An 8,432-nucleotide genomic window follows, 5' to 3' on the forward strand; every position below is an offset into this window, starting at 1 on the left:
AAGTTGAAATTCTGCCATTTTTGTATCTGACTGCTCACCACGATGTGGCAGCGTTTACCACGACGTGGTGACGCTCCTGTGAGCAGAATTTCGAGTTTTAAAGCTGGAATTGGACTAGGATAATTACCCTAAACAATTTTTGAACTTATAAACCTATTTTTGATGTGGTAATGATCATGCTTATCCAATTCAAAAGATAATTGTCAAAATTTCATGTTTTGTATAAGTTTATATGATTAGTCTAATTACATGGAATTTGTTTGATTTAAATTATCTTGTTCATATGAGTTTAATCAAGAACTTGAACATGCTTGTTAGTTTAATTGATGATTTTAATGGACTCCATAGCTTGTCCTTAAGTTATGGAATTCCAAAAGTTTTCCATTTAAATGAAAGATTAAAAGTCATAGGTTATAGAAAAATGTAGAGTCTCATTTTAAAAGACCATTAAACTCATATTTTATGAAGTTGAAAAGTTTTGAAGAGTTTCAAAACTTGCCCTCAAGTTTTGGAATTTGTAAAGTCACACATTAATACTTTAACTCCAAACCCTAGAATTTTAAAAAGTTTAAAATTCAACCCTTATAATTTATAGTATTATAAGTTTATATATATATATATATATATATATATATATATATATATATATATATATATATATATATATATATATATATATATATATATATAAGATCAAGTCACTCTTACCGTTAGTATGCCTCATTCACGAAGCCGGTCTATAAGGGGGGTATAAGGTTACTGCCTATAAAATGGCAGTTTAATGGGTGTCCACTCTCACCCACCGCTTCCTTGACTGGTGGAGGGTCGTTAGCCGAACGGGTAGGACAAACACTACACTTCTCATTAAATGTATAATGATAGTAATAAAGTAACTAAACCTTTTATAAATTCCCATTCTTAGTTACTTTAGGAAAATGTGAAATTGATGCTAATCCATGAAATTACACTTTGCACCTTACCAAGTCGTTGATGGAGCGTGTGTGGTTAACCGACACATTAACTTGGACTAGTCACGGTGGCAAAGGGTAGCTTAATGTTTATCATAAGGTCAATGGAGCGTGTGTGGTTTACCGGCACATTGATTAAGGTGATAATTGACATTAAGAGTACCAAGTACATTTGCATGGTTATTCACACCTTGTTTGTGATCCTCGGTATCCCAGTCACAAACCTGAAGGGCATAATCGAGATTTAAACATGCCATTGAATTGTTCAGTGAGTCTCAAAGGATCTAGGAGTTTCAATCCAATTAAAACTTAATAAACAAATTTTGTTTTCATGGTTGAAATTGGTAAATCGTCATTTACCTACCTTCAAATATTTTGCAAGATGGATTACGGCATCCCTCTTCCAAATTGTAAAATATTGTGTTGGGTCCTAGCCTTAATATTTCATTTTGGGTGTTATATTAAGGATTCATTATATCTAATCTAAACTTTGTCTTTCTTTCTTTTCAGATGTCTTCCAACACTGCTTCTGGCTCGAACCCTACCGGCTTCTTCTCTCTCATGAATCTTTGTGGGAGAGTCATCTTTGATGTGACTAATTTCAATGATTATATTAGGAACATCAGGATGGTCACTCGCTACGAGGACAAGGAATATGTCCTCGACAAGGAGCTAAAGGATATGAATGAGTCTGCGCTACTCCTCAGGAGATTGCTGATTTTAGGGCACATGAGAAAGATTCCACCAAGGTAGCTTGTATCATGCTTGCCACCATGTCTCCTGAACTCCAAAAGTCCTATGAGGACTTCTACCCTTTTGAGATGCACCAGGACCTGATGGAAAGATACCATCAGAGTGCTCGTCAAGATCGGTATGAAATCATCTGCTCCATGATTACAACAAAGATGAAGGATGGTGAACCCATCACATGCCACTTGCAGAAAATGCAAAGGTTTGTGGATCGTCTACTCAAATTGAATGTGAACTTTGATGAGGAGCTGGATATAGATATTATCCTACACTCCTTACCTCCATGTTATGATCAGTTCCGCATGACATATCATATGAACAAGGCGGAAGTCACTCTGAGCAAACTTCAGGGCCTTTTGAGCACTGCCGAAAGTGGTCTCAAAGGTAAAAATGTTGTAACCACTCCTACTGCTAATGCCCATATTCTAGTGATTGGGCAAGTTAAGGGAAAGAAGAGGAAGACCCTTTCCAAGGGTCACAAGGGAAAGTCTCTTGATGGGTCCTCTTCTAGCCAGACTAAAGTCGGTCCTGCTACGCCCTCCTCCAACCCAAAAGAAGCTGAGTGCTTCTATTGTCATGATAAGGGGAACTGGAACTGAAGCTGCCCCAAGTACTTGCAGGATGTTAAGGATGGGAAGGTTAAACCCACCCATGCAGGTATTTATACTATTATATCTAAAAACTCATCGCATTCTAACTCTTGGGTTCTTGACACAAGTTGTGGAATTCACATTTGTTCTGATGTGCAGGGCCTAAAAAGAAGTAAGGATGTGGAGCACGGGAATATAAACTTGATCATGGGGAATAGGAAGGTTTCACCTGTCACCAAGATTGGAGTTTACTCCTTATTTCTTAGTAGTGGGTTAGAAATAGATTTGAATAATTGTTGCCACTCATCTGAAATGGCGAGAAATGTTATTTCTTTTCATAATTTGTATAAACAAGGTTTCACATTTTCGTTTGATAATGAAATTGGTGCAATAAATGCTTATTATAATGGTATTTTTTATTTTAAAGCATTACGTTGCAATGGTGTATATGAAACTGTGATGGTTGTAGACAACTTAGGAAATAATTTGTTGCATATCGATTCTTCTAATGATTTGGATAAGGCATCCTTGTGGCATTGTCGTCTTGTACATGTCAACAAGAAGCGCATAGGACAACTCAAGAAGGCTGGAGTCTTGGAGTCATTCGACTTAAGGTCGGATGACACTTGCGAGTCTTGTTTGCTTGGAAAAATGACTAAGTCACCCTTCACTGGTTCTTGTGAAAGGGTGAGGGTTTTTTGGATCTCATACACACCGATGTGTGTGGGCCCTTTAGAACCGCCACAAGGGAAGCTAACCGCTTCTATGTGACTTTTACTGATGATTACAGCAGATATGACTATATCTACTTAATCAAGCATAAGTCAGAAACCTTTGAGAAATTCAAAGCGTTTAAGCAAGAAGTGGAGAATCAGCTGGGTAGGAAGATAAAGATGCTCCGATCCGATCGAGGTGGTGAGTATCTTAGTATCGAATTCCTGGACTATCTTAAGAATGTGGAATTATTTCACAGTTGACGCCACCTAGGACACCACAGCTTAATGGTGTGGCTGAGAGGTGCAACCGAACCTTATTAGACATGGTTCGTTCCATTATGATTCGAGCTTCGTTACCAGTCTCATTCTGGAGGTATGCCTTGGAGACTGCCGCCCATATCCTTAATCGAGTCCCAACTAAAAAGGTTGCGAAAACACCTCACGAGATGTGGACAGGGAAGGCTCCCTTGTTAGCACACATCAAGGTTTGGGGTTGCGAGGTTTTCGTGAGGCGCGAGACTCATGACAAGCTCGAACCTCGGAGTGAGCGGTGTATTTTTATCGGCTACCCGCAAAAGTCCTTTGGTTATCTCTTCTACAGACCGAGTGACAATGTTGTCTTCGTTGCAAGGAAAGGGGTTTTCCGAGAGAGGGAACTCATATTCCAAGGGGACAGTGGGAGGCAAATTGATCTTGAAGAACTTCAAGAATCAAGCGGTGAAGGAACCTCAAAAACTAGCGATCAACCTGAGGAGGAAACTCCTGTCGATCCGATTGATGAATCCGTACCTCTATGGCGTTCCGGTAGAGTTAGTGTTCCACCTGTGTTATATGGTTTTCATATAACATCTGAGGGTGATACGTTTATCAGTGATAGCACATTGAGAAATTTGGATGAACCTAACAACTACAGGGAAGCCATGGCAGGCCTCGAGTCTGCTAAATGGAAAGAGGCGATGGACAGCGAGATTCAGTCCATGTATAACAATCAAGTTTGGAACTTGGTTGACAATGTACCGGGTCGTAAGACAGTCGGGTGCAAATAGATCTCAAGAAGAAGAACGACATAGATGGGAAGGTACACACTTATAATGCGCGACTAGTTGTGAAGTGCTTTACTCAAACTCCGAGAGTTGACTATGATGAGACCTTCTCACCAGTAGCGAAGATTAAGTCTATTAGGGTTATGCTAGCCATTGCTGCATTTCATGACTATGAAATATGGCAAATGGATGTCAAAACCGCTTTCCTTAATGGGAAGTTGGCTGAGAATGTTTACATGAGTCAGCGAGAGGGTTTTGTCGATGCTAAGTACCCTAGTAGATTGTGTAAGCTTGAGAAATCCATTTATGGATTGAAACAAGCATCTCGTAGATGGAATCTTTGTTTCTATGAGAAAGTCAAAGAGTTTGGCTTTTAGAGAAGTGAGGATGAGTCCTATGTATATGTCAGAGCTAGTGGGAGTATAGTTAGCTTTTTGGTACTGTATGTGGATGACATACTACTCATAGGAAATGACATCCCAAATTTGCAGGAGGTGAAATCCTGGTTTGGGAAGTGTTTCGCTATGAAGGACCTTGGAGAAGCTGCCTATATCCTTGGGATAAGGATATTGAGAGACAGGAGTAAGAGACTAATTGGACTTAATCAAAGTACCTACGTGGACAAGGTGTTGAAGAGGTTCAACATGCATAATTCCAAGAAAGGTGACTTACCGATCCAGAGCAATGCCAAACTGAGCAAGGCTCAGAGTCCGAGTACAGAGGCTGAGATAGCTGAGATGAGTCGATTACCATATGCTTCCGCTGTTGGCTCGATCATGTATGCTATGACTTGTACACGCCCTGATGTGGCCTTTGCTTTGAGCATGGTCAACAGATATCAAGGGAATCCTGGCAAGGCTCACTGGATTGCGGTGAAAACATTCTCAAGTACTTGCGGAGGACTAAGGACCGGGTCCTTAAACTTGGTGGGAGTGATGACTTGAGAGTGGTGGGGGATAGTGACGCCAGCTTTCAGACCGAGGGATAATTCCCGCTCTCAGTCGGGCTGGGTCTTTACCCTGAATGGAGGAGCAATAACTTGGAAAAGTTCCAAGCAGGAGACTGTAGCTGATTCAACTTACGAATCAGAGTACATAGCAGCAAGCGAAGCGACGAAGGAGGCGATATGGCTAAAGAAGTTCATCGGTGACCTTGGAGTTGTACCAACTATAAAAGAGCCTGTGGAGATTTTCTATGACAGCGATAGTGCGGTTGCCTTAGCCAAGGAACCAAGAGATCATGGCAGGTCCAGACACATCGATAGAAAATATCACTTCATAAGACACAAGATAGAAGAAGGACTCCCCGTGGCAAAAAGGGTATCATCAGATGACAACTCGACAGATCCCCTCACGAAGGGACCGAGTAGGGTTAAGCATTTACAACATGCGAGGCGCATTGGGCTGAGGGATGATATTAGTTTTCATGATTAGATATCTATTTCGAAACTTGTAATAGATAGACTGTAATTGACATTTGATGCTTAAATAAAAGATGTTTTTATTTACTAGTATGGTACTGTCTCATGTCAATTGTTTTACTATTGTTTCATTTTGCATGTTTTGACTTCCAGAATAATTGGATTATTTAAACCATTCACAGTCGATCATACTTTGGAAGTAGGTATTGAATCATGACTGTCATGAATTTGGATTGTAGATTGTCAGAAATGGTTAGACATTGCTATGACATTCATGAGTGCTCATAAGGTCTGAGTATTGGATTCAACCCAATCTCACTTGCATCACTTCATGGAATTTATCTCGAGTGATCGTGAGACGATAATATCATTGAATCTTCAAACCTAGATATATGAGTTGTTGACTATGAAATGATCGTACATTGATAGTAAGGAAACGCATCGGTAACTCGATGTTATAAAACGTGTTGTTGTGTATGGTTCAGTGAATAGTTAGTACAAGCATATACTGTCAAAGTTTATATGTTTATTTTAGTCCTTGGAGGATTAAAAGCGATATCTTGGGCCCCTCGATGATTTTGTTTTGACCTATCTGTCGGGCCCGGTCAGAACTAAATTAATGTGTTCGATTAAGTTCTATGTCAAACAAATCAGAAATCGGGAATCAAACTACTGGACAATAAGGTTGACTGTGTTCCATGTGTTTGTCCGGCTGATATCTTGAGAACAGAGGATTCTATGATCACTTGTCTGGAATGGTACGTCTAAGTTCGACAAAGGCATTTAAGAGCCACGATTGCTAGTCGGATCCTGAAGTCATACTTGCAACTATAGTTACTAGACTTATCCAAGTGGGAGACTGTTGGATAAGGTGTCTAAGTCCATAACTATATTTGGTATGTACTTGACCCGATTTAGCATGGTCCATTTGGGTTGCACTTCACCGGAACAAATTGGATTTTGAGAAGAGGATAATTATGATTTATTAATATATTATAAGTTCTAATATATTAAAATGAAATCATATTATTTAATTAGTATTGATCAAGAATTAATTTGGAATTAAGTTTGTGATCAAAAGAGACTAATTAAATATATAGGGATTGATTGTGTAAATCATTCATTCTTATAAAGTGGGCTAATGATCCATGATTCCTTATGTTGGGCTAAACCCATGTGGTGACCCATGGATACTCCATGGAGGTTAAAACCCATGGATCATGAGGAATGTGGAAAGTCATGCACATTAGGGTTTACATGGTGTAACCCTAATGTAACCACACTATAAAAGAAGCCCTTTGGTTCAAGAAATTGGCACCTAGAGTTTTTGCAAGAGTGTGGCCGATTTTTGTGAGCTAGAGAGTCCTCTTCCAGGTTTCCAAGTGTTAGTGGTGATTTGTGATTCCAGTTGAGGCAATCACATTATTGGTGCTAGGCTGTTGAATCTCCAAGCAACAAGTTACAACAAAAGGTATGTTATCTAACTTGTTTTATTACCCAAGTATCATAGTTTTGTATGCTAGTTAGGGTAATACCTTCGAAAATAAAGTTTGCATGTATAATAGAGAAAACATAGATCCAAGGTATTTAGGGTTGCATGTACACCTTAGGAGTGTTAGAATGCTCAAAACCCTTCAGTGGTATTAGAGCCAGGTTTGCTTTCCATTATACTTGATGCTACTTGTTTTTCCAAAGTTGAAATTCTGCCATTTTTGTATCTGACTGCTCACCATGATGTGGCAGCTTTTACCACGACGTGGTGATGCTCTTGTGAGCAGAATTTCGAGTTTTAAAGCTGGAATTGGACTAGGATAATTACCCTAAACAATTTTTGAACTTATAAACCTATTTTTGATGTGGTAATGATCATGCTTATCCAATTCAAAAGATAATTGTCAAAATTTCATGTTTTGTATAAGTTTATATGATTAGTCTAATTACATGGAATTTGTTTGATTTAAATTATCTTGTTCATATGAGTTTAATCAAGAACTTGAACATGCTTGTTAGTTTAATTGATGATTTTAATGGACTCCATAGCTTGTCCTTAAGTTATGGAATTCCAAAAGTTTTCCATTTAAATGAAAGATTAAAAGTCATAGGTTATAGAAAAATGTAGAGTCTCATTTTAAAAGACCATTAAACTCATATTTTATGAAGTTGAAAAGTTTTGAAGAGTTTCAAAACTTGCCCTCAAGTTTTGGAATTTGTAAAGTCACACATTAATACTTTAACTCCAAACCCTAGAATTTTAAAAAGTTTAAAATTCAACCCTTATAATTTATAGTATTATAAGTTAATATATATATATATATATATATATATATATATATATATATATATATATATATATATATATATATATATATATATATAAGATCAAGTCACTCTTACCGTTAGTATGCCTCATTCACGAAGCCGGTCTATAAGGGGGGTATAAGGTTACTGCCTATAAAATGGCAGTTTAATGGGTATCCACCTTAGGAGTGTTTGAATGCTCAAAACCCTTCAATACCTGGGGCCCAACTTGCCCCTCTTCCTGAACCGGATGACACCTTTCCAAGGTGACACCTTCAGGAGAACCATATCTCCCACATGTAACTCCAAATCTGACTGGTGCTTGTCGGCATAACTCTTCTGCTGACTCTGAGTTGTCTGAAGCCTGCTCCGAACCTGCTGAATCATCTCATTAGTATTGAGTAGTACCTCGGTACTCCCCATGACTCGCTGACCATCCTCGCACCAACAAATCGGGTCCTACATTTCCTCTCGTAGAGCATCTCAAAAGGAGGTCGATCAATGCTAGCGTGATAGCTGTTGTTATACGAAAATTCCGCTAACGGAAGATATATATCCCAACTCCCACCAAAATCTAATATGGACGCACACAACATATCCTCAAGAGACTGAATCATCCGCTCATTCTGTCCATTGGTTTGCGGGTG

Source organism: Lactuca virosa, chromosome 8, assembly GCF_052849685.1.
Source record: "Lactuca virosa cultivar CGN04683 chromosome 8, Lactuca_virosa_CGN04683_v6, whole genome shotgun sequence".
NCBI lineage: Eukaryota > Viridiplantae > Streptophyta > Magnoliopsida > Asterales > Asteraceae > Lactuca > Lactuca virosa.